The sequence below is a fragment of the Ochlerotatus camptorhynchus genome, unplaced genomic scaffold, assembly GCF_037179485.1.
Source record: "Ochlerotatus camptorhynchus isolate MF236.1 unplaced genomic scaffold, CSIRO-AGI_Acam_v1.1 ptg000220l, whole genome shotgun sequence".
In the NCBI taxonomy this organism is placed as follows: Eukaryota; Metazoa; Arthropoda; class Insecta; order Diptera; family Culicidae; genus Ochlerotatus; species Ochlerotatus camptorhynchus.
The window spans coordinates 4,988,610-5,015,184 of record NW_027040710.1 but is presented as its reverse complement, the minus strand read 5'-3'; the positions used below and the strand labels follow the sequence as shown (position 1 = coordinate 5,015,184).

The window sequence follows — 26,575 nt, the reverse complement described above, 5'->3', positions numbered from 1 at the left end:
CTTGCTCCCAACTGACAAGCACATTGAGTGAGTCCGCAGTACCCAAGTTCAGACAACTCATACAACAAAAATGTCCAACTGCTCAACATCATTTTAGAGCAAACATAACCTTGTCTTGTTCTTCGTTCTTCTTTCAAACAGTTAGCAATAATCAGAAACAATTTAGCCAAAACAGATCAAAATGACGGCTCGTCGGTTCAGTTTAACAATTTTTCGCACTCCAATTCTGATGGCAAATTTCTCCATCCTCATCATCATCATCATCATCGCATCAGTCTTATGAAGTTATTAGTGTACGTCTCATTTGCCCGCCCTCCCGTATTCGTTCCCGCTCGTTTTTCACACTACACCACTTAATTGATGATGATTCGAAAAGCAGAACCCCCATTGTATACAAAAGAGAAAAAAACCATTACCTATATACCATCACCATACATTGTCACGGTGAATCACCGAAAATTCCTTTCTTTTCCCATCACCGGACGCGCGATCCTGAAACTTTTCCCCCCCGGAAGAGCTTATTAGTGCGTTGAACAACTTCACCTGAATGGAGCAGCGTGGCGAGAAGGAAGCGGCAGCTTTTTGTTCAGATTTTGATATTCCTGACGAGCAAGAAGGAAGCCAGGAACTAATTTTGCAAAGAAATTAAAATTATCTTCCTGCGATGAAGGGGAACGCACGAGAGGCGAAGACGCCGGACGAGTCGTGTTGACGATGATTAGTCCTATATACTCGTCGAGCAGACGGAAGTTTTTTTTTCGCGTGTTGGGGGTGGCACTAAATTGGTTTATTTTGTTTTCATGGCTCTACTAAACGACACCGATCATGACGACGACGCCGACGACAACGACGACGACGTCGCGGTTGATGGTGGTGGGAATATCATTAGTTGGATTTCGTTTCTGATTTTGTTTGGGTGGCAAACTTGATATGAAGTGTGTGAAATTACGGTGTGGGACGGTCAGTGGTGGAGGAGGAAGGAGAAGACGGGAGCGTGTTTTTAATTGTCGACATGCGAGAAGCCGCGAAAATGTCGCTTACGAGCTGTCGTTATAATACCGTGAGCGTGGTCATCATTTGCATACCTACCTACTCGTGATGGGCGTTGGAAGGCGTCCTAGTCGTCGTCGTCTTCGTCTGTGTAATTTGATGGGTGGCAGGTGGGAATGTTGCGAAATGATTAATTTGTGACCGGTTGGGTGGTTTGATTCCGGGATTTGCTACAAAGTGGTATTTGTGCATTACTTGACAGAAATTTCGAAATGGTCTTGTTTATATGATTTCTTTTTTATTGCTTTCTCTGTATAGGGTAATCCAAACGGTCAATTTTGCATTGCCTGACGTTTCGGCCGTTTATTGTGGCCTTTTTCAAGGGTAAAAAGTCTACAGTTTGTCGTTAAATCGTGTTTGCTGCCACGATAAGCGTGCTTTGCTTGGAGCTTGCTGTATGGTTAATTGAGTTTGAAAAATTCCAATGCCCTATTAAATATTCCCCAAAAAAGTTTAAAGAATTCAAGGTTTTAAACCGTAACAAATTCCTCAAATATTTTAAAGATCTAAAAATGATTTAGTGATTCTTCAAGCACTTTCAACAAAAAAATATAGAAGATCCATTGAATTATTGCCAGCTTACGATTCACAGCTCGACTTGAACCAATTTTCCCAACCGTACTACCATTAACCGTTCACAATTTATATCAATCTATTGTCCAAGTGCACAACCAAATGGAAATCCAAAATGAAAGGAAAAAGAATCCAGAAATACATATACAAGTGAGAAAGCCGTCCAGGAAATTGGTTTCTATGATAATGCATCTGCTCCATTGTACTTGACGACGCTTGAGGAACGTTACGTTGCAAGACGACAAGACACAACACAACCGGCTAGAAAAGCCACCCGGGAAGATCCCGGGAGCGAGGGGAGGCAGTAGTGCATTCAGAAAATCATAAATTAGAATTATGTCATCCCGGCTGTTCATTGGCCATCCGTCCAAGAGACGACCGAAGACGCACATACACTTGCATTGTTGTAAAAAGACACCCGACATCCTCCCTTGTTCCGACGCATCGCTCTGTATATGTAGGGGAAAACAGTCCAAAATGCACCTCGGGGCAAAACGCCCGATGCACAGGATTTCCATTTTTAATTCATAAATTTGATAAACCACAATGTTAGTTTAGTACTTAAACTAGCATTTCGGCACGACAACTCCCAGAATTAAGATTGGAATAGCTAAGAAAAACCACATCGCGCGTTTTTCCCGGGATGCATTTGTCCCCTGTTATACCCTGTTTAGCTCTGTGACTTACTTCAACTTCACAACTCGAGCTTCTCAGCTCGCTTCTCAGTCGGATCCAATGAAGTAGTTGACAGTTGGGAAGTGTTGCTAGTAGTAATGGAAAACTCTACTGACACCATTGAGGTTCGGGACAGCAACACTGCAGCTCTCAACGTCTAGCGCTGCTGTAGCATGAAGACTCTTCAACAAGTCATAATAATGGCTGAGCTGAGGGAGAGAATCTTGTTTTCAGCTCGAAATCTCCGGGTGTGTGTGCTCAAGTAGTAGGTGCATAACTCAGCTGCCGAGCCGTAGTAGGAGAATCATCCACTCGTGTGTGTGGTGTGAAAATCAGAGGCAAAGGTTGTAAATGAAAAAGTCATAACAATAGACTGCATATCGGAGAGCCCATCAGGGTGCATCTCCAAGGAAGAATCTTCAACCTTCGGTATCTGCTGCTGTTGCTGCTGCTGATGGATGGATGGGTGCAAGGGTGTGCGCTAGATGGGTAGGTTAGAATGCTCATAGAGACTAGGTCAGGGCGGTGTGTTTGGAAATAGCTTACTGGGGAGTGTCTCATACCTGGTCTGGTTTGAGAATTTCTGTTCACGAATGATTTTCGCTTCAGGTTTATTCGATCTTTTTGAGACATAACACTTAGAATTATTGTTCATTTCCAAAGGCCTAGAATGTGTTTGTCGAAAAATGAGAAATTATTTGTGTAAACGAAGAAAACTTCAAAAAATTCAAAAAATCACAAACAATTAAATGATGATTAGTAAAAATACGGTCTCTGTTATCTTGAGTCTGGATTCTGTACATTGTCTAAAACCAGGATTACACATTTTCTGAAAAAGAAGGCACTTTCAATTTACTACATTTAGCGGCGCTATTGGTGTAGTGGTAAGCGTGATTATCTCTCACCCCAGCAGGCATGGGTTCAATCCCAGTCAGCGCCGCCGGGATGTTCTGAGGCATAACATCTCTGATCACGCCTTCCTTCGGATGGGAAGTAAAGCCGTTGGTCCCCGGTTCATGAGTTGATGGGTTGATAGGTAGGGTCCAGGTGTGGGAGCTGCCATCCTGGCACGTCGGTAGCATTGGTGCTCAGCACGGAAAACAAGATCGACGGAAAAAACAAACCAAAGGGGGAGATTTGTCAAAATTTGATTCGTGTCATTGAAAATACAGGATAGATACAGATTATTAGAAGGACTCGAAATGATCTAAAAAGGGCCCCTATTCGACCTGAAATTCTCTTCATATATTTGAAAAGCTATATACTATGTGTTCCGAAAATAAAATTGGTCTGTTGATGAAACTTATACTCGTAGCTTCTGTTAGATTCCTACAATTTTCGTAGAATTGATGGGACTGTTCTGAAGTTCTACAAGCTTCCCTTAAGTTTTGGAACCTCGCATTAGTTTTCACAATTCTCCTGATGATGCTCTTGACACTGCACTAAAATTAATGGAATTGTACTAAAGATCCTTGAAGTTACCTCGACTTCCGTTAATTTCTGGGAACTTCTGCGTTGTTTCCAAATTTTTTCTGAAATTCTCCTGCGCTTAAATCGTTCTACGGTTACTGCACGTCAATTTATCCAGTGGGACAAACTTAACGAATTTCAAAGTTTTCACGTGTTTTGGAATGTACCAATAGCGTACCATAACGTACAATACGTTCGGCAATAACCGCGTGGATCTACCAGATTTCCACGGAAATGTGATGTACCAAATGTGTACTTCACGAATCTTTAATTAAGTTGAACGTATCTCTTATTTTCACATAAATGCTTCTACTAAACTTTTTAAATAGACTTATATATGAATTCTGATCACGGAATTGAATTCGTCAAACAATGTTAGTCCGCTTTCATACAAAAAAACACATCATACTTATGTGTATTCTACCCAATTTGAAGTCCAAAATCGGTTTATTTTATTTGCGTACCTTAGAGATATACTAATTTAGAACAAAATCGCTAATATCGTAAATAATTATGGAGACGTATGGTGCTGTTTGAAAAACTCCATCATAACATATTCCTTAAACACTTTCTGATCTTTCAGGACCAACGTACCTAACTGAAATTTGCCTTCTGATAAAACTTACCAATGATTTAAATAAAGATTAATATAATTTAAAAAAAAATCCAGAAAACTTGATCAAATGATCCGATTTTTTCCCTTGATTTGTTTTCCGTGCTGAGCACCAATGCTACCAACGCCAGGGAGGCAGCTTCCACACCTGGATCCTACCTATCGACCCATCAACTCATGAATCGGGGACCAACGGTTTTATTTCCCTTCCGAAGGAAGGCGTGATCAGAGAAATTATGCCTCAGAACATCCCGGTGGCACCGACTAGGATTGAAATCAGGCCTGCTGGAGTGAGAGGTAATCACGCTTACCACTACACCACCGGTGCCGCAAATGATCAGATATCATTCAGAAAATCTTTCTGGATATTCCTGGAACACTTTGTGATCGGTTATGACCAACTGGAATACTCTTTCTGATAGAACTTACCAGTGATTTAGTAGAAGAGTATGATATTTTGAATAATTCCATTTAATCGAAGGTTCATTAGAAAACCCTGATCAAATGATCAGATATTTAAAATAAAAACTATTCCTGGACATAACTGGAGCACTTTCTGATTCTTCATGAACAACGTACTTTTCTGAAATTCCCTTTCTGATAGAACTTACCAGTGATTTAAATAAAAATTAATATTGATTTGTATTATTCCATCATATCGAAAGAACATTGAACAAAACTTGATCAAATGATCAAATAACTTTCAGAAAATATTCCTGAATATCCTTGGAACACTTTCTTATCGGTCATGACCAAACTGAAATTCTCTTTCGGACAGAACCTAACACTGATTTAAATAAAAATTAATGTTGTTTCGAATAATTCAATTTTACCGGTAATCACTAGGAGAATTCCAATTAGGTAAGTTGACCATGACCGATTAGCAAATACTCCAGAGATATCCAAAAATATTTTCTGAATGATCAATTGTTCTTTAGTTTGTCATCGATAAAATGGATTTTCTCAAATAATATTAATTTTTATTTAAATCATTGGTAAGTTTTCAAGGGATATCTTATGATGGAGTTTTCCAAACAGCACCATGCGTCTCTTTAATTATTATCGATTTTTAAAGTTTTTGTTCAAAAATATAATATTTTTAAAGGAACGCAAATAAAAAAAAACCCGAATTTATCCACCTATGGTGTGATCAGACCCTTCTTACTTATTCAAGTTTATTTATTTTATTGTCATTATCAGTGACCAAGCCCCCGACCCCTGTGTCATCCAGTGACGCTACGCCACTGCCTGGGGGTACCCGGAATATATCCGGGTGTAGTCTATTTGGTGAGGCTACCAATCAGCTTATCATCGTATTTTAATGTGATTTAATGGGTTTTAATTCAATTCATATTCAAGCAACTTCCCCGGGGTACCCTGGACATGTCCAAGTGTGTCCAATGTGGTCTGGAACACTTAACACGACTTGCATTGATCTTATTTTTGAATTCTTTAGTAATTTGGCCCATATTCACCGGATCTTATTCCGGCCATATCTCCGGAATCGGTTCACCGATTCCAAAACCGTTCAATAGCGTTCAATGGGACCCCAAGACCTATCATTTGGCGCCGAGTTTGTCCAAATCGGTTGAGCGGTTGCTGAGAAACGTGAGCGCATTCATTTCGTTACATACACACACACATACACACATACACACATACACACATACACACGTACAAACACACACACACACACACACACAGACATGTTCCGATCTCGTCGAGCTGAGTCGAATGGTATATGATGGTGTTGTGATTCACAACACTTTTGTTCTCGATTCCATGGAAATGTCATATGAAGGGCAAATCCTATGAAGCATCAAAATAGCCATGACGAAATGTAGCAGTGAAATATTTCACCACTTTGTTCCACTGAAAAGAATTAAATCTGTATTTTGTTTCCACTTTGTTTCAAATCACAAATGAAGATGGTTTAATTATTATCTATTATATGAAACTGTATAAAAGGCCAAAGATTTTAAATAAAATATTCAGTAAATCAAAATACTCCGAGTAGGCACGCTGCCTCTCGGAGGCAAGAAAAATCATCAGTTTTGATTGGATTCGCAATTCGAGTTCACTGTACCACCGCCGAGCAATTGGAGTTATCCTCGTTAACCGAAATAAACACAACGTAGGGCCTCATCATTGGATGAATCAGATGGTTTTGATACGTTGTCCGTTAAATCCAGCGTGAAGGCCCATATTCACCGGATCTTATTCCGGCCATATCTCCGGAATCGGTTCACCGATTCCAAAACCGTTCAATAGCGTTCAATTGGACCCCAAGACCTATCATTTGGCGCCGAGTTTGTCCAAATCGGTTGAGCGGTTGCTGAGAAACGTAAGCGCATTCATTTCGTTACATACACACACACATACACACATACACACATACACACACACACAGACATGTTCCGATCTCGTCGAGCTGAGTCGAATGGTATATGACACTCGGCCCTCCGGGCCTCGGATCGATAGTCGGTTTTTCAAGTGATATCTATACCCTTCTTTGTAAGAAGGATAAAAACGGTTTTTGGTCTTCAAATAGGCTAGAATGGACTTAATTATGATGTTTTTTGATGAAATATGGCCAAATTTTTTTCAAGAAACCCAATTCCGTGCTCAGAATTTATATATAAACCGATTTAAAAAGTTTAGTACATGCATTTAAGCGAAAATAATAGGTACGTTTAAAAATTAATTACAGATTCGTAAAGTAGGCGTTTGGTAAATCACATTACCAAGACAATATGGTCGATCTAGTGGTCATTGCCCAAATCATACGCACTTAGTTTTTGTTTTGCCGAGATTCGCACAGTCGAGGGCTCGGCAATCAATTTTACTGAGATCTCATCAAACATGACGTTGTTTGCTGAGGTTCAGCAAAGCATTTTCCGAGACTCAGCAACCAAACGTAGCTTTTGCTGAGAACTCAGTAAAACAGATTGCCGAGCACTCGGCTGTGCAAATCCCGGCAAAAATTGCCGAGATTCGCCAAAAAAAATTAAGTGTGTACGTCTATCCATTAAGCGTGTACGTCTATCCATGGGTTCTCCGGGAAGCTTTGAGGTATGTTCAAAATCCTTGAAGGCACACGCTATTTCGATGCTACTCACTTTTGAGTTGAAAATCACTCAGTTCAGCCAAAAGGGAAGTTACTCAGAAATGAGTAAACATGCTTTTACTCAAATAAGAGTGAACGTGCTTATGGATCAAACTGGGTAACGGTTACTCAGATGACGACATTTGTCCACTGAGTAAACCTTACCCATTTCGATATAAACGAATGAATGCTTTGCATATAAATTTTTTCGTCCTGGAAGAAAATTAAAAAAACAAAAACATTTTGAAAATTATAATTCCTTTTGCAATCGAGTCCCAACCTTACAACACTAATTTCTATTTGTCCTTCGGTGCCGGTCCCATCTTGCACTCCGCGTACTTGTTGGTTAAAAAACAGCGGATCTCAGATAAATTTCGTAGGACCGGCACTTGGTGTAGAACGGAGGTTACTTCTTCTTCTTCTTCTTCTTTAGTTGAATCTTACCATCCATGCAGAATTGCGTAAAGTCAAGGATTTCATTTCTTTCCAATTCATCCTGGGCTCGGCAAGCGGTTGAACTTGCGACCACTTTTGGAAAATTAACGTTCTCCGGACGATGATTTGGATTCTGCAATTTGCTGATGATTCCTTTGGCACAACATACCAATGAAGAATGCTTTGATCACATTAGTCGACCCCTCGCATTTTGCCCGAAGATCCTTGATTTCTATTACTTCGCAAACGGCCTTGATGGCTCGATGACATTCAGGCATGGCAAACCATTTACATTCATTTCGTGCATTCATTTACATTCATTTGCCTCTAACTTTTTTCATCAACAGAATTCCATGAAATGATGTATCAAGCTTTTGTAGGTTTTGATATTAGCTACAACCTTTTTCAGTAACTCAAATCTGTATATCTTATGCATGATGAACTGGGGCGAACAGAACTTACTTATGTTTTTCAGTGAATGTTAATTACATTCACTTAAAAATAGTATCAAGTTCTGCCCACTCTAGTTCGTCATGCATAAGAGATACAGATTTGCGTTTTTGACAAAAGTTGTAGTTAGTATCAAAACCTATAAATATTTCATACATCATTCAACGGATTTCTGTTGATGGAAAAAGTTAGAGGTAAATGAATGTAAATGAATGCACGAAATGAATGTAAATGATTTGCCATGCCTGATGACATTTCAAGCCGTAGTCTTTCGGTCTACGCTCGATGAAAATATTTGTCGCACCAAAAGTACTATAGAAGTAGTGGAAAACAGTATGACCATTGCACAGCTCGAAATACATCAGTTTCTGACCGGCACGATTTTTTGCCTGTCGCAACGCTGCCTTAATATCTATGACTTTGATGAATCCGAATCCTGCCAAACCGTTGTCGTTTCCCGTCACTGTTATTGCTGAAACGCATCTCTTCCTACCAAGATTGCCCTTCATATTGACAACGGTCTTCAGTTTCAAACATTTGGTGTCGAATCCTTCAAACTGGTCCTCTCCAACTGCATACCACGGCCAGGCATTTTATATCCCGACCAATCTCGCTCAAGGGGACTGAGCTTCATCCGTTTGAAGTTCACCATCTCATCGCGAATCTTCTTGAGTTTGACTTCTCGCTTGTTATCTTCCGGAAGCTGGTGCTGTTGGACAAGCTCTCGACCTCGAATAATCGGCGCTGACAATCCTGGCCATACAATGTTGGCCTTACCGAAACCAAGCACCTGTCCTTTGTTCCAAATCCTTGGGAGTAATACGTCCGGATCCCTTGCCTCGTCTTCGTTTCTTGCCGGCGTTACTAACCGAAATGGTGCCCTTCCAGGGCTGCGCAGGCACTGAAGTAGGAAAAACTCGTAAAAGCGTGTTGCTACTCGTTTGACAACGACAGAACTTACATTTATTGAAGAAACTGGTCCCCCTGGAATTATATAATATCGGAACAGTGGGTTGAAGCAGCTTGCGACTAGATGATGATGACCATTCACCCAGTTGAGGATGGTTGCGCCAAGAATGCTTTACATTTATTTTTTTCGTCCAGGAAGAAAATTAAAAAAAAAAAAACATTATGAACATTATAATTCTGTACTTTGACTATATGTTTAGTATTACTTCTGCGTGAAGTCAACTATTTACATAGTTTAAGATGCTAATTTCGAATAACAGACTGAAGTGTTAATTTTTATACGATAGATGAGGAGGAGATGAAAGTATAGAATTGATAGTTCCGTTTAGATTTTCACACTGCCGTAATCTAAACGGAACTATCAGTTCTATACTTTCATCTCCTGCTCATCTATCGTATAAAATTACCACTTCAGTCTGTTTTTCGAAATAAGCATCTTCAACTACATAATACTTATTGATATCTTAGAGTTCTAAAACTCACCAACTAGCTGTTGATAAGTTTCGCTATCCAGTCTATTACGTAGCTGCTCCATTTTCACAGCTTCACTTCTAACTGGATTTAGACATTTAGACACACTGCGCAAAAATCGCCAAAGTGCGCCATTTTGAACTTAGGAAAAATTTATATCAGAACCATTTAAGGGGGTAGTACACTTTGAACGTCCAAAAAGTAAGGCATTTTCGTTAATTTTTTTAAGCAATAAAACACTCAGGGAGGGCAAATATGTTATAACCCATTTATTAGTCATCCTTTGAACTACAATTTGTATTTTATTGAACTCGATTGGCGTCTCCCCGTGGCCGGTGCACCAGGTCGCACGGGCGTCCTCGCGCGGAAGTCGGAAAACGGCGTGGGAAAATACTCCTTTCCATGTGATCCTGGAACATAAATCGAACAAAAATCCTGATTAGTAATGAAATTTGGGTTAGAAATACGTATTCCGATTTTTTTTTTAAATAATTTTTTCAAAAGTTGTGGCCTTAGGAAAAAAAGTCCATTTTTTCACCCTAAAAATGCTTACAAAATCGTAGATTAAAAATCCATTTTTGACAAAATCGAAAATGTGGATACGTATTTCTAAGCAAAATTTAATTCTGAACAAGAAAACCTAGGCGATATCCAAATTTGATGATAACTGGTTAGAGTTATTTCCCACGCCAGTTTGAAAAACCCCGTTTCGAGATAAACGCGTTTGAAGATAAAATTGCTCTCTCAGCGCGCCGGTACATGTTTTAGGAAATCGCTTCGTAAAGCGATAAGAATATTCTGGTGGACTTGGAGTCTTTTCTAAATTAAAGTATACATCCCAAGAAACATTTGAAGCCAAAAAAAAAAATGCATTTTTTTGAAAAATCAAAGTGTACTACCCTCTTAATCAGAATCTGGGTAGATTCCACTAATCGGAGCAAAACCAGTTCACTAATTTTTTGACAACCCCATGCAGCATGCAAAAATGAGTGCGATCTACCCAGTCACTGAGTAGCCTCGAAATAGCGTGTACGCTATGATACGCTATTGGTACATTTCAATACACGTATCAACTTTGAAATTCGTTAAGTTTGTCCCGCTGGATAGATTGACGTGGTTACTGCTGGAGTAACTATGAGTAACTTCCATTATAGGCCTGATCATCAATAATGTTGTCAATCCGACAATAGCATAGTGAGAAGGTGCATCGTGAATGTTGGAAAATTTCTCGTCTTCGATGGGCATTAATAACCAGTATGCTTGCCTTACAAAAAACGATTGTAGTTATGTTCGGGCTCTCTACGGCTCTCATTTAACATGATTTTTGAACACAACTTAGTATTTTTTGGATCATTTTCACACTTCATAAGTAATTTGTATCATGTCTACCATTTTATAATAATTATCTTAATATAAGAAGATAATATTCGACCTCAAATCATCTGTTATACTCACCATAAGCTTCATCACTTCTTCATATCTTAACAAGATTGTAATTTGTTAACATATAAATTATGGATAACTCATCGTGACCAAAACCTTTACAGACCATGACAATCTACCGCAGATAAGTCAGTTCATCAATCGTGCCAAGTTTCACAAGTTTTTTGTTGTCCCTTTTGCAAACCACAATTACCATCTGTTTTGAATTGTGCAGGTTCGTAACAAGTCCCGCGAAACGAGAAGCCTGCACGCGGCGGCGTAAGGAAGGAAATACAGCCCAACAACTTCATCTCGTCATAGATCATGTTCGGGAACGCATGAAAATATGATATGCTCCTCTTTTGAAGTTAACCACTGACTGTCGGGACTCGCGTGAGAGGCAGCAGCTCCTTTCCCATGCCGACCGGTATAACGACTTCAGTCAGGCAGGCATCCATTCTCGTCGTCGCCGTCGTTTCGTTCGTATGATCTGAGAAGAGATCCATACATACCTACATACAGACATTTCGGCTTCTTTTGTTATTTTATGAATGGAACTTCTTCAGCGTTGCATGGTGCTTGCTTCTTCTGCTGGAAGCGCTCACTCGGGGGATGGCATTATGTCGGTTCTTCTCCTCCTCCTCCTCCTTCGCTTGATGTGTCGGTGAGAATATTAGGCGGATCAGGGTAACGAACAGGAAAAACGAAAGATAAAAATGCACGCTACTGCAATCCGTGGAAAGGAGCTTACTCTGGGTCTCTTCACTATCGTTAGGTACCTCTGTACCTATACTAGATTTCTTTGTAGTTCCCAAGCGCAAAGGATGCTGCGAGCAGAAAATAGTCCGATTAGTCACTTTTTTTTTACGTAACAGCACTAGTGACAGTGCTATTTTCAGTCCCTCAAGTTGGATGAACCATTGGCTCAAAGTGATCGGAAATAATCCCTGCAGTGAACGTTCGGTTTTCCGATGGATCAAAGAGTGAAAGTTTGTTATTTTTTCGTCGTTTTGCTACTCTTTTCCGTTTGATGACTAATTTTATTTTTCCTCTACCAAGATCCTCGCAGCATCATTCGCGTGTTGCTATTATTGAATCAAGCCGACACGAGCCGCTTGCTGTACGTTCGTTCGTTCGTCCCTCTGACTGTGTTGGTCTGTGCAAAACGGACCGTAAAATATCTCACAGCTGTGCGGTACGCGGGTAAATACTAGGAGGATGATGCTTGTTGTTGTTTTTTATCCTTTTGAACCTAACCTTGCACAGCAAGCATTACAGAGTGAAAGTGGAGAAAAATCGAACATTTTGTATGTCTTTCTTTTCACGCTGCTTTCGATCACCCGTCTCGCCTGATGCTTCGTCGTCGTCGTCGTCCTCATCGATATGGGACAAACAAGAGCAGCAAATGAAGCCGGGATTTTCGAGCCTGAAAGTACATTAATCCTCGAAAATCTACCAGACCATGAAATTGGACAATGCGTGTGCCAGGTCCAAGGGATTTACAGGGAAAAAAATATGCCAGGATCGACAGCAGCAGTGCTTATTGGGAATGTTTCGGCCCGATGAGTTTGAAAGTGAGTGCGACAGGAAGATTACACATTTCTGAAGCATCGGTATTAATTTTGAGCGATATGCGTTGTGAAGTTTGAATTTAAAAAAAACTGTTGCAATTTTTATTAAAATAATAGGGGAAATGACGGCTTTGGCGTGACAGACTATTTTCGGCAACCTAAATTGAAACGCTAATTTCACTGGATTTTCTTGCGAAAACACTTCGCTGAATGCATTCAAACGATTGCCACTGGAATTAGATCTGGATACAAAATAGAGACTGTTTTGGAAACTAAAGGCTGACTAAAAGTAAATTGGTACGCCCTTGCGCGCCGCTAGCACGCCTCTAGTGTTGGGAGTCGAAAACCTTTAACAGTGGTTTGTTTACACTTCTATAGAGAACAACTGGTGTAAGTTTGATCAAAGTTGTCGATCGCGTTCAGAAATAACGTCAGATGGAACTCGAAAGATGAAAAAGTATTGTGCACAAGAAAATCCGTAGTGATCAGGTTCCAAACTGGCTAAAGTACTGAAGATGCCGAAAACCACAGTTTGTCGAGTGCTCAAAACCTACAAGGAAGCCCTGAGTGTGGAAAGGAATCAGCGCACCTAGGAAAAAACTGGCACCATGGATCGTCAGCTGCGCAGCAAGGTGCTGAGGTGCTTTAAAGCCGATCCCGATCTAACAATCCGAGCTGTGGCCAGAAGGTGCAACGCCAACTTTCAAACGATGCGGAACATTCTTGCCAGGGAAGGATACAAGTCGTACAAAGCCAGTTAACATTCGAACCGGCACATGAAGTAGAATTCCGTGGCTAAAAGCGTGCAACGCTCTTGTACAACCGTGTTTTGACGAAACACAAGGGCTGCACTTTGATCGCTGACGAAACATACGTCAAACTCGACTTTAAGCAGCAGTGGGGATGTGCCGGGAAGATTGAATTTCGTGTTTGCCGACAAGTTTGCGAAGAAGGCCATGATTTGGCAAGCGAGTTGTGGTTCCTGGAGGGTTCTATGCTGCCAACAAGATCGATTTTATACCCAAGCTAATGAATCCTCCGAATAGCCCCCAATCGAAAAATATTGGGCATTTTCAAAGCAGTGACTTTGACGAAGCGGCGGTGTAGTCAAGGACATCCAGCAAATGCGGGCAAAATGGAAGAAATGCGCTGATTCCGTGTTCGATTCCACTGTGTGGGCGCTGATGGGCTCCATCAAGAGGAATGTTTGAGATTTCGTTTGAACTGGAGAAATGTAACCTAGGGGCATCCCACTCTAAACTTTGTATTTCTCGCGTTCTACACAGAAAGTCCTTACTGATATCTAAGATACCTGGAAATACTTAAAAATACTTTAAAAATATTTGGCGTTAGGTTACCACAGTTGCCATACAAATTTAATCTGTTTGTTTATCTAATATCGTATATAATTTTTCAGCGAATATTTTTAAAGTACCTATCCTTTGCAAGAAATTCAATCATTATAATGCCTTGAAGTGACGGTATGTTATCCCGATTATGGCTTCAATTTCGAGAACAAATTGAATGATGCCACGCATTATGCTAGCACTCAAACATTTCACATTATGGTCTAGCTCTGTCTAGCTGATAGTTGTGGGAATCTTCCACCCGTTCCCCGTTGATTTGAATTCCATCATTGTGTAATATGTGGAAATTAGGCTATTGACAGTGTGACACTAACTGAAGTAGTTTGGGCTGATCGGAGCTGAATTAGCAGTTGTGGAGGCTTTGCACACCATTCGCACCTTATTTTAGCATCCGGAGAATCACATCTCATAGCTTCCAGCCTAGTGTGTTTATCTAAAAGTGTAGAATAATTTATAGTATTTAGAACCTTCGGCGCTCTTTTTCTAAACCATTGATTTCCAACCTGGAGTTCGCGAACCCCCACTGAACGAAAACAAACTAGGCGATGTAGACTTTTGGAATAGTTTAATTACTGCTTCTATAAGCCCTAGGTTTTCAAATCGTGTACCACGTATATGAGATCAGTGAGTATGCTCCACGGTCTGAAAATACTGCTGTAAATATTCAGAAACGGTTGTGGTATATCCTGATGAATGTGGGCGTCTTAGTGGAATACCTGTATAATGAGAGAGAGAAGGATTAGTATTTTCCATTTAATTCCACTACTTTATTTGCTTATCCTTGACAGATACGCGTATTTCGTCTACAATGTGCAGACTTCTTCAGTGTCTTGTACTAATACTCGACTGAAGAAAAACATCGCATTTACCGAATATATATTAACACAGGTACATTTTCACTTAGAAACTAGGTAAACTTAAATTTATTTTTCTATAGGAACAGGTACTCCGCTGCTTACTCGTTGATGTGTCCTAGGTAGTAACTTGAAAAGCCATGTGTGTCCGTTTCCTTGATCCCTGTTGAGTAAAGTTGAATTATGTTGTTTGTTGATCTCGAGGCTTTCTGCAACATCCAATTTCCATGGTGTAGAAACGGTTCGTAAAATCGTGATGTCCTCCGTCGATAGTTGGTGGTCCTCTGTGAAGATGTGTTCTGCAACCTTTGATTTGAAATCATATGTTAGGCCTTTTTCTTCTTGCTTTTTGGTCTTATTAACCTCCGCTATATGTTCTTTAGATCTAGTTGCTAAAGTTCTCTTGGTTTGTCCTACATATATTTTGTTACAATGATTACAGCTTATTTTACATACACCTGCTTTACCTAAAACATTAACTGGGTCTTTAGTGGATCCTAACAATGATTTCAACTGGTTATGTCTACTGGTGAAAACTAAATCTAATCCGAATTGTTTTAACTGTGGTCTTAGTTTACAAGTAATATCTTGATCAAATGGAACGGACACTCGTTTCAATGGTTCAGGTGCTGTGGTGAGGATTGTAAATAATCTCCTTTGTTGCCTGGATTGTGGTTTCCTTGTATCCGTTGAGTCTTGCTGTTTCGAAGATGTACTGTAATTCCTTAACCTTTCCTGTATCGCTGAGTGGAAGAGTCTGCATTCGGTGAATCATGTGGTGAAAGGTGGCCATTTTCTGCTGGAACGAATGATTGGAAGTATAGGGGATAACTCTTTTGGTGCTTGTTGGTTTCCTGTAAATTTCGTATTCAAGCGAGGAAGATGATGACGATTCCCTGATGACTAGAAGATCGAGAAATGCGAGTTTCCCGTCTTTTTCTATCTCGTGAGTGAATTTGATATCCTTATGAATTCTGTTGATCTCATCTAAAATTTGTGGAAGGGCTTCCCGTTTAACTACGCTGAAGATATCGTCAACAAACCTCCACCAACGGTTTGGTAATAGTCCTTTCTCCTTCAGGATTGTCTCCAAGTTGGCCATGAAAAGTTTACACAAGAAGGGGGATTAGGGGTTTCCCATTGGGGCTCCTTTCGTCTGCTTGTAGAAGTTACATCGGAAAGAGAAGTAGTTCTCTTCCATACAAAGGTGGATCAGCTTAAGGTACGTCCGAACCTTGTTTCTCCATGCTGCATCCTCTCGTTGTGTTAATAGCCAGTCCTGTGACGTCGAAAGATACCATAATCTCGTCCTCGTTGATGTCTCCTGAAGATTGTAGTTGCTGGGTGAACTCCTGGGTGTTACTAACTGGTTTACTCTGGAACTGATTCGGCATACTCTGGAACTCTGTGACTAGCTACTTCGCTAGTTTGTGAGTGGGGGAACCAACTGCAGACACGATCTCTCGCATTTCATTTCCCGGTTTGTGGACTTTGGGAGACCTTTGATCCTGGGTAAGATGGGATTGGATTCCCGTAAACGGCCTGCTCCATCTCCTAATATTGATTTGCACTCCTTCAATGCTTTCTCCACGCGTTTCACTATGTTCTGTAAGGGGTCTACTCGAAGCTGTCTATACGGTCCGTTGTTAATCTTCGTTGTCATTTGATTATCGTAATCGTCCTTGTCCATGATAACGACCGCGTTTCCCTTGACTGCCTTTACGTAGTATACTGCTTTACTTTTTAGCTCCTTTACAATCCGAATTTCTTTTTCGTTGGCGCGTCCGTCCTGTCCGTCCTTGATTATGTTCGATGTGATAGTCCTAACCGTATTCTGTGATGTTGTTGGAAGCGTCTTGGTAATCGCTGTTTCTACGTCAATGATGATCTGCTCCACGTCTGGCTTGGTTGTAACCGCGTTTCCTAGCCCCTTGTTGAGGTGTGTCAATTGTTCTTCCGTGAATGCGGTCGTCGATCGGTTGACAACCAACCCATCAATGGAGTGAACGCTCGGTGTCGTGGTGATGGTTGATGGGATCTGCTCACCCGTTCGGTGTGTCGTCCGTCTCCGTTGAGACTCCTGCCGTAGTCTGTTTAGCTTCCTATCCTGCAGCTTCCGCTTCCTATCCGATTCGCACTCCTCTGCTAAAGGGCGTCCACGATGAAATTGCCACACTATGAAATTGCTCTAACTTTTTAACCGTTGGGTAGAATTTAATGAAAATTTGGGTGGATTTAGTTCATAGTGCATTATTTACATCCTGCAAGTTTTAAAGTCCTGTGATCAAAACTCGCGGAAATGGAGTCGAAAGAACAGCTCGTGCGTGATAAAATCTTGCGCATTCATCACGAGAACAAGGATCTCTCGCATCGTTCCATCGCTAAAACGTTGGGAATCGCGAATTTCACGGTGTCGCGAGTGATTAAGCGGTTCGAGGAACGGTTGACCACCGATCGGAAGCCCAGAAGTGAAGGAAAAAGTATTCCGTACAACACCAAAAATCACAACCGCGTAGTTGGGGCCTTCAACCGAAATCCGAACGCCTCCGTTAGGGATGTGGCTAAGAAGCTGCACCTAAGCCGAAGTTTTGTCCAGAAGGCCAAAACTAAGGCTGGGCTTCGAACGTTCAAGGTACAAAAGGCCCCTAATCGCGACGAGAAGCAGAACAAGTCCGCCAAAACCCGTGCCAGGAAGTTGTACCTCAACATGCTGACGAAAGTAGAATGCTGCATCATGGACGACGAAACATATGTGAAGGCCGACTTCAAACAGATCCCCGGCAACCTGTTTTTCACGGCCAAGGATAAATTCAGCGTTCCGGAGCATGTCCGCACTCAGAAGATGTCCAAATTTGCGAATAAGTTCCTGGTTTGGCAAGCCATCTGCTCGTGCGGGAAGCGGAGTGCACCTTTCGTGACCCAGGACACGATGAACGGACAGGTGTACATAAAAGAGTGCCTCCAGAAGCGGCTGCTTCCTCTCCTGAAGGCCCACAACGTCCCAACAATCTTCTGGCCGGATTTGGCCTCATGCCACTACTCCAAGGACGTGCTGAAGTGGTATGCGGACAATAAGGTCAATTTCGTGCCGAAAATGTTCAACCCTCCCAACACTCCGGAGCTCCGCCCCATCGAGAAGTACTGGGCGATTATGAAGCAGCACCTTCTTAAACGACCTAAGGTAGTGAAGACAGTCGAGGAACTGAAGAAAGTATGGGTTTACATGCAAAAAACGGTTGATTCACAGGTTGTGCAGAATGTTATGGCCGGGGTTAAGGCCAAGGTGCGGGCATTTGCGTATGGACTGTAAATAAAATACGAGTAAAATGGTAAAATGAAGTTTAATAGTTATTTCTCAATCCCTGAAAATTTGATGGCAATCGGATGAAAACTCGAATTTTGCGAATCAATTTTGTGTGTGGCAATTTCATCGTGGACACCCTTTACCTTGGCCCTAGACAGAAACTCCTGGAATTTAATTGGATACTCCTTGGCCAATTTGAGATGTAGATAATAACATTCCAAAACCTTCATGTCCAGTTTGCTATATAGCCGTCTGATGCTATCCTTGATGAACTCTGCTTCCATCCTCTTTACTACGCTGGGTGGGGTGGGTGTCCGTACCTTTATCCTATGGCTTATAAGTATAACCTTATATTTTTGGCATTTCTTCAGAAATGCTACGTCCTTGTGAAGCGATGCAATACCTTAACCTATTATCGTCAGGGGGTAAACAAAGTCCTAGAGCACTCAAATTTGGCCAATAGTTGCTCTGAAACACAATGTATCCACATGCCAAAATTGAACTCTCAAGGACGTTGCTTACCCCCCTGACGATAATAGGTTAAGCTATTACCGAAGCCAACTTTTCCCTTGTTAGGATCCCATGTCAACCATTGATCCATTTGTGAGATCACCAGGCACGAATTATGTACCGTAAAACTGGGCAACATCGATAGTTCTTAAAGTATATTCTAAATATTTTTTACGAATATTGAATGTTTTTTTTAATTTTATTATTTTTAAAACCAGTACTGAGGATGCTAGAGTTAATTCATTAGTTATATGTTTAACAAAAGTTAAAGCATTTGCACTTTTTTTTTTTAGTTTTATGACATAACATCAGTATTTTGATTTGAGGTTACTTTGATAATGCTCGATGAATGTAGAAAAAAATTCGTGAAACTCAAACAACTTAGTTTTTGAAATATGAAACTATAAATGAGTATATAATCAGAAACACAATAAGCAATAAGAATACAACGTTGAATTTGTGATGGCTTTATCGAAAATATACTTCATAAGTCATGGTTTGAATGTTTTTTCAAACAGGCGAAAACCACGAAAATTGTTTTTAATATGTTTTTAAAATATGTAACACACGTTCGAATCTAGACTGCCATCCGCAGCTTCTCTGTATAAGCTTTCTCTTCGTTTGTGGTCTTCTCGTATTACACCGCTTCACTTACACCACTCTGTTAATATGACTATGGTACAAATATGGAACCAGTTTCTTTCGTGGAGAGCAAATTTAATCATTATGTAATCCTACCAAAGTTTTCCACATTATCCAAGACACCTCGTTTTACGGTACCGCAGGCAACAGTTGATCAGCTATTTAGTGTTCTCCACTGATACGTACCATGGCTCAGTTCCGATTTTGGCGCGTTGACTATCCTGCTTTGATCTTCTAATGTTTTGTAAATAGTGTGTCGCTTCGCTTCAGTATGCAAGCGAAATATTATGTTTTCAACTCAATGGAGGCGCATGATCCATTGATCATACTGAGGTAGGAAATTAAAACTGTAACTTATTGCATATCGCATATTAGCTTATTGCGTGCTCTCAACTTAGTGTTCTAGATGCACTTCCACAGTTATTAATTGAGAGCTTTCGATGCCTGTACCATTTTTGCATTAGTATAATTGTGTGGCAAGTACAATCATACTCTATGCCCAGGGAAGTCGAGAAATTTTCTAACCCGAAAAATTCCTAGACCGGACCGGGAATCGAACCCAACCACCTCCAGCATGGTCTTGCTTTGTAGCTGCGCCTTTACCGACTGAGCTAAGGGAGGCCCCAAGTGGTAGACGACACCAAAATATAACGCATTCTTAAAGGCATCAAAGTTGATAATGATGATGATGATGATGATGATGGTCCCACCTCTTACCCCTACAAAGGTTTGAGCTGGATGAGTTATCTTTAAGATAATTAAATATAAACATTTTAACCAGGTTTGCAAACAAAATCGAGCTGGTTACAATTACAGATATAAATGTCCTGTCAAATATGCTATAGGCATCAACCAAAAACATTCAAAGGTGTAACTAGTTATCAAAAGTCCAAGTATAGTCCTCGACAATACTTCCATTTACACGTGACCTGGGATTTACACGTTTCAGCTTCCGCAGTGCCAGGACTATATCCAAGGAAACGACTTCCAGCCAACCCTTTACTAATTCAAGGCTTTTGCCACAATTTCCACGTATTAGTCATTTATACCTGTATTCCGCGCGCGAGGCTCAAACCATCGTAGACTACTCAAAGCTATTTTTACTATTACTACTACAAAATCAAAAAACTAAAAATCCATCATCACCATCGAGGCAAACAATGTAGTTTTTTGTATATGCTACACAAATTACTAAAATGTCTTTATGACAGTCTCCATACAAAATAATCCGTTAGAGATAACTTTGTCAAGATACATGATTTATCCATTCATAAAAATTTAACTGCTCAATAAACAGCTTTTACATGTGAAATGCAGCGTCTCTTGAATTCTGTAAGTGTAGTTGCACGCTTGATGTGTCTAGGCATCGAATTGAAAACATTTATACCTTTGAAAAATAATAAATTTTGTGAAGCATAATTCAAAAGATGTGGTGTTCTTACTTCATCCGCGTTTCTAGTGTTATCTCTATGAAAATCACTTCCTCTTTCAATCCGATCACACAAATATCGAGGAAGCAAACCGTTAACTACTTTAAAAATGAACACCATAGTCAAAAACACAATTCTTTGCTTCACTGACAGCCGTTGCAAAGCGTCCAGCATAAAAGTTGAGGAAGTGAATCTATTACATCTTAAAATCAAACGCATTACTTTATTCTGCAAACGCTGTAATCTCGATATTAGTGTTTCATTGGCCAAAAATAAAATGGAAGGGCAAAAGTCTAGATGAGGGGAGATGATTGATTTGTATAACTGTATTTTACTACCAATAGTTAAATCGTTTTTCAAGCGACATAGGATTCCATACTTCTTGACAATTTTCTTGATGACATTGTCAATATGAGAATTGAACTTGAGTTTGTCATTAATAATCACGCCAAGATATTTAATTTCCTGAACGCGATCAAGTGTCTCATCATCAATAACAACAGAGACATCATCATCTACACGATTCCGCGACATTATCATGAATTTAGTTTTATTTATATTCAATTTCAATTGTTTATACTTCAACCATCTACTTAGAGAACGCAAATCTTCATTCAAGCGTGAAACGGCTTCTTCTAAATCTTTAGCTGCAATGAATAGCACAGTATCGTCAGCAAAAAGATTAATATCACAAAACCGTAAAACTCGTCGCATGTCATTAATATACATAATAAATAAAAGGGGCCCTAATACGCTTCCCTGAGACACTCCAAGGTCATTGTCAACGGGACAAGATACAAAATCATTAAAAACAGTCCTTTGTGTTCTGTCAGATAAATAGCTTACAAACCATTTGTATGCAGAACCCAAAATTCCAAAGCGCTTGATTGTTCTCAAAAATAAGGGCCTAGAAATTGTCTCAAAAGCGCGTTTTAGATCCAAAAACACAGCAACAATCGTATCTTTATGCTCCAAATTTTCTTTCCATCTAGCTAACACTAAGTTTAACGCGGTTTCACAAGAATGGCCTTCCCGGTATCCCGATTGTTCAGGTATCAACAAACAGTTACTATTTAAATATTCTAACAGCTGGCCTTTTACAACAAGTTCCAAAATTTTCTCTAATGTGTGCAACATGTTGATGGGACGAAACTCTTCGGCTTTAATCGTCCCAGCAACTTTTTGTATAGGAACAACTAAAGATTCTTTCCAAATATGCGGCACGTGCCTAGATTGCAATGATTGATTAATAAGGTCCCGCAGAGTGTGTCGAATGACATGAAAGCAATCTTGAATAACTGTAGCATTAACATTATCTACTCCAGCCGTTTTTCCTAATGAAAAGCAAATATTTTTAAGTTCATCTAATGTAATTGGGTGAAAACCATTAAATCTACAATTACTATTAATCGGCTGTTTTATTTCATCCGGTTCATTGATCAGTTCAATAGATTGATTGATCAGTGAAACGCTCTCGACGAAATATTCATTAAACTTAGAAGCAATTACTGGTTCTGACTGTTCTAATATGCCATCAAAAGTTATGGTCCGCGATTTACAATTACTAGGCTTCATCAAAGATTTCAAAATTTTCCATAACTCTTTGCTGTTGTTTTGATGCTGATCAATTTTCCTCTGAATATATTCACATCGAGTTTTCTTAATCAATTGTGAATATTTATTACGCACGACCGTGTACCTATTCCAATGATTATCACTATTAGATCTACAAAACTTTTTGTACCATTTGTCCCTCTTACGTTTAAGACGCAAAAGATCCAAATTGTACCAGCTGTTCGAGTTTTTCAAAGAAACAAACTTTTGTTCAACTAATTTATTGGTACAATTTTTCAAAACGTTAGTAAGAACAGCTACGGTAAAAGTTAGGATTGAGCTATCTTTAGGAAAAGGTCGATCTGGCGGATCCATGTTATTTACGGCATTAGAATCGATACATCGATTTAATCGGTACCAAAGAATCGATCTTTGCAGTATTGATCTTTAATTCATAATTCTGAATTATATTCTGACAGTTCCAACTAAATAACAAAAGTAACTTATTTCATTAATTTATGTACTCGTGTTTTTTTTGAAAAAAAAACGTTTATTTTTCAGAAGATATGATTTTAAAATATACCAGACGTTCGGAAGTTTTTTAACTGAAAAAATCTGAACTGAAATAAGTTTTTACTATAGGACATTGCACATCGGACAGCATTTGACAGTTGGTTAACACATGAAATGCATTGCAGTTGGCGAACGCCATTCGCTAAGAGAAAAGCAAACATATTTCAGAGAAGAAAAAAAAACAAGTGGAATCAAAGAATCAGCACGGGAATCAATGCCACAAAAGCATTCAATTACCAGGTACAATTGCTGATAAATGTGTCAACTGTCATCACAACCAAGGTTGCTTCCACTAACTTCGCTTTAAAAATGTTTTCAGAATTGTGAAATCATTAGATGTTGTGATGATATTTTGGACTTCAAAATTACAAGAAGAGGTTGTTAAGCATGTGTTTGACACATAAAACCTATCAATTTGATTTTTGGAGAGTCACACTATCATAAAATCACTTATCCTGAGTCTCTAAAAGTGAAATTGACAGGTTTAATGTGTCAAACACATACTTCACAATCTGTTTTTGTACTATTTTATAGCGAAGTGAGTCGAATCCACCCTGATAATAACCCCATATAATGTAAAATCAGCCAAGTAACATGAAACTATTCATCTGTGTTCAACCTAATTGTTGTAGTGTGTAATAATGCAAGAAACATAATATAAAATTGTCATTATCAGACTTATTTTAAACAACTTTAAGAGCGACTAACCTGATTCTTATTTTCAGGTTATATACATTAAATTTACCAAAGGGTTTGGAGTGAAAGAAAACTGTTTTATCCATGCACCTTTATAAAAAATGACATTCATCTGTTTCATTGAAAGATGGATTTTTACGATTGTTCAATAAGCAAAGAATCGATACAAAACATTGAAAATTGTTATGAAAAAGATCGATCTTGCAAACAACAATATGGACCAAACCTAGTCCTTGGGTATTCCGGTTTATAAATGATGGAGTGGGATTTGATACTTCAATATCCTTCCCATCATAACATAGAGGCACATTTCTTTTGGGGCATCCTCAAATCATGTATCTATGGCACTAACCCAATGCGCCATTATTCCCGGGTCAGTGCCACATCCCATTAAAGATTGCCTCAGTCATAAACAAGAATCGTCGATCCGTGTGCACAGTGCAGGTATCAAGTATTTAGCACACACACCGGCTGCCTCATGTGAGATACCGGGCACAGAAACCCATCCGTTGTCATCCATCACTTGAACGCAGCCTGCGCCGCGAAGACCCACTCGTCTTGGTCGGTTCATTAAACTTCCTTCATTTCGCCATCAATTTGCGCTCACTTTACGATGTCGAAAAGGCCACGTCCAACGCATCTATCTTGCCGAAATAATAGCTCTCATCAGCTTTCGCCTAGCGCCCAGTAGCATCGTCTGCTGTAAACATTCTGATCGTGTGCGAGTGTCTACAGGAGGTACAACACATCAGGAAAAGTGCTCCCACTTGTCGTCATCACCGTCGGTCGTCGGTCGTCGGGTAGCCAAGAAGTTTTGACTTGTGCACTAATATGTTCGCACATTACACGGATCACAAATCACCGTCATCAAGCTCACCGAGCAGCAGCAAAAAACAACAACAACAACAAATCAGATGGGACCGAGCTGGGGCTGACTTGAATATGAAAATATGTGCTGCTGAAGCACCCCGTGTTCCTCCCTGACGGAGATGCTGTCACGGTACAGACAAGAAACAACAACCGAGGAAATTCCGAGGTATTCGTCTCTCCGGTCTAGAACCAAAGTGAACGCAAAGTGGAGAAAGTGGATGAGTCAATAAAAAAAAAGCAGGAAAAATGAACACGATCCGCATATTTTGAATACTCCCATTCAGTCATTGCTAATGTACGTCGTCTATAAAGTCTGAGCCAGCCCCAGAAGCGACACTCTGCTGCTTATGGATGGGAAGAGGCATCCATCGGTTGATGGCAAATCTTGTTGCGCTTCTGGGGGATTTTTCGACGTTCTGTTTTGTTGTCGTCGTCGTCTTTTTGACAGTCAGTAGTGGCGGCATGCCTGAGAGTGCGGCGGAGATCATGTACGACAAGCAATTCACGCGTTTTCTTGCTGTTCTTGATGGTGGTCCTCTTCCGTCGAACCCCAGCCGGGGTGTGTATCACATATGCTGTCTGCGCGTTAGTATGTCTATTAATGCGCCCAACTTCTCCGGCGTCGAAGGCGAGAAAAGTGCCTGCCTGCTAGTCATGTTTATTTGCTAATTGACGATAAAATGATAGCGGAGAAGTCGTAAAAAAAAAAAGTTGCATATTCGCAACGAATGGGCAGATCGGTTATGAAGTGGCGTAATTTACCGGACCGTATAGTGGCGACGATTTACTAGTTAGTATCGTGTACCACAGAGGAAAATGAACTGTCGATTGACGCAGAATTTTGATTTAAAATTGAACGAATTGATGGAATTCAAGTGTATGTATTCTCTTTTCAATGAAATATTGCTATGGTTTGGTTATACATATATTCAAACCAGTCAGTAAAAGCCTCGTGAGCGACGAACCGATATTACTTTACCCACTCCGAATTCCGCGAAACTTTGCATAATTGTTCGCTAAAAGCAATTAACCAAGTTTGTTCTGGAATTTGGTCATTTTGACTCTCGCCTAAGAACAACAGTTGAAATATTCTAAAGGGTGTCCACGATGAAATTGCCACACACAAAATTGATTCGCAAAATAACTATTAAACTTCATTTTACCATTTTACTCGTATTTTATTTACAGTCCATACGCAAATGCCCGCACCTTGGCCTTAACCCCGGCCATAAGATTCTGCACAACCTGTGAATCAACCGTTTTTTGCATGTAAACCCATACTTTCTTCAGTTCCTCGACTGTCTTCACTACCTTAGGTCGTTTAAGAAGGTGCTGCTTCATAATCCCCCAGTACTTCTCGATGGGGCGGAGCTCCGGAGTGTTGGGAGGGTTGAACATTTTCGGCACGAAATTGACTTTATTGTCCGCATACCACTTCAGCACGTCCTTGGAGTAGTGGCATGAGGCCAAATCCGGCCAGAAGATTGTTGGGACGTTGTGGGCCTTCAAGAGAGGAAGCAGCCGCTTCTGGAGGCAGTCTTTTATGTACACCTGTCCGTTCATCGTGTCCTGGGTCACGAAAGGTGCACTCCGCTTCCCGCACGTGCAGATAGCTTGCCAAACCAGGAATTTCTTCGCAAATTTGGACATCTTCTGAGTGCGGACATGCTCCGGAACGCTGAACTTATCCTTGGCCGTGAAAAACAGGTTGCCGGGGATCTGTTTGAAGTCGGCCTTCACATATGTTTCGTCGTCCATGATGCAGCATTCAACTTTCGTCAGCATGTTGAGGTACAACTTCCTGGCACGGGTTTTGGCGGACTTGTTCTGCTTCTCGTCGCGATTAGGGGCCTTTTGTACCTTGAACGTTCGAAGCCCAGCCTTAGTTTTGGCCTTCTGGACAAAACTTCGGCTTAGGTGCAGCTTCTTAGCCACATCCCTAACGGAGGCGTTCGGATTTCGGTTGAAGG

The 26,575-nt window shown here is 40.3% G+C and overlaps 1 protein-coding gene and 1 pseudogene across 1 annotated transcript in view; one reads left to right on the top strand and one right to left on the bottom strand.

Moving 5' to 3' along the window:
• LOC135703712 (roundabout homolog 2-like) overlaps positions 1–26,575 on the top strand; it is a 356,656-nt gene that overhangs the window by 21,460 nt on the left and 308,621 nt on the right. The gene's annotated exons all lie outside the window — the stretch shown is intronic.
• LOC135703689 (small ribosomal subunit protein uS5m-like) lies at positions 7,784–18,931 on the bottom strand (annotated as a pseudogene).